At 43.6% G+C, this 1,134-nt stretch overlaps 1 non-coding gene across 1 annotated transcript; it reads right to left on the bottom strand.

The window, feature by feature from the left end:
- Positions 1–704: 704 nt before the first annotated feature.
- Positions 705–811, bottom strand: LOC148564273 (small nucleolar RNA R71). Its single transcript, XR_015884522.1, has one exon. It is a non-coding gene; the product is annotated as a small nucleolar RNA R71 (small nucleolar RNA).
- Between the last annotated feature and the right edge of the window lie 323 nt (positions 812–1,134).

The raw sequence follows: 1,134 nt of genomic DNA, 5'->3' as shown, positions 1-1,134 counted from the left end.
CAATTCTGTTTGCTAACCCACTAACTGTTTGATATATTGCATCACCCACAACTAACAGTAATTATGACAAAAATACTTTCTGCACCTATCTTTTCTTGCTTGCACTTGATGGTTGTATGATAGGGAGAAGAAGCGGGGCTTCAACTTCCTTCGATTCTGAACCTGAGAGGACCTTCCTTAGATTAAGGAGGGAGGCAAGAGGAAAGAAAGTGGTTGGTGCTGAGGAAGAAGAGGAATTCTTTGAACCAAACATGGAAGACAACATGGAAAACCATCATGAAGAAGAGGATCACAACCATGGGGGAGGAGGTAGAGCAAATCATGCTGGGGTGGATAGAAGAGTTTCGGGCTCTTACATCAATCCAAACCCAGGCAATTGTGGAAGTAGCATCCAAAAGCCAACAATTCATGCCAACAACTTTGAACTTAAACCACAGCTCATCACCCTTGTTCAAAACAACTGTTCGTTTGGAGGAGGTGTTCAAGAAGACCCCAATCAACATTTAACCACCTTCCTGAGAATATGTGACACAGTGAAGTCTAATGGTGTTCATCCTGACGCCTATAGACTGCTCTTATTTCCATTCTCACTCAGGGACAAGGCAGCTAAGTGGCTAGAATCTTTCCCAAGGGAAAGCTTGACAACTTAGGAAGACGTGGTGAATAAATTCTTAGTATGATTTTACCCTCCTCAACGAATCAATAGGCTGAGAGCTGAGGTCCAAACTTTTAGGCAACAAGATGGTGAGACTCTATATGAAGCATGGGAGAGGTTTAAAGACCTAACAAGGAGGTGCCCACCAGATATGTTCAACGAATGGGTGCAGCTGCATATTTTCTATGAAGGGCTCCCTTATGAGTCAAAGAAGGCCGTAGACCATTCATCCGGAGGATCTTTAAACAAGAAGAAGACCATTGAGGAAGCCATAGATGTTATTGAAACAGTAGCAGAGAACGACTACTTCTATGCTTTCGAAAGACGGAACACAAGAGGAGTAATGGAGCTAAACAATGTAGATGCTCTGTTGGCCCAAAACAAGCTCATTACCCAGCAGCTGGCTGACCTCACCAAGAAGATGGAGAGGAACCAAGTAGCAGCAATCTCAACTTCATCAACAACCCAAGAAGGAGTGA

The sequence above is a fragment of the Arachis ipaensis genome, chromosome B5 (assembly GCF_059453495.1).
Source record: "Arachis ipaensis isolate K30076 ecotype BB chromosome B5, ASM5945349v1, whole genome shotgun sequence".
Taxonomy (NCBI): domain Eukaryota; kingdom Viridiplantae; phylum Streptophyta; class Magnoliopsida; order Fabales; family Fabaceae; genus Arachis; species Arachis ipaensis.
The sequence above is the reverse complement of the archived record's forward strand: the minus strand, read 5'-3'. Positions and strand labels throughout refer to the sequence as shown.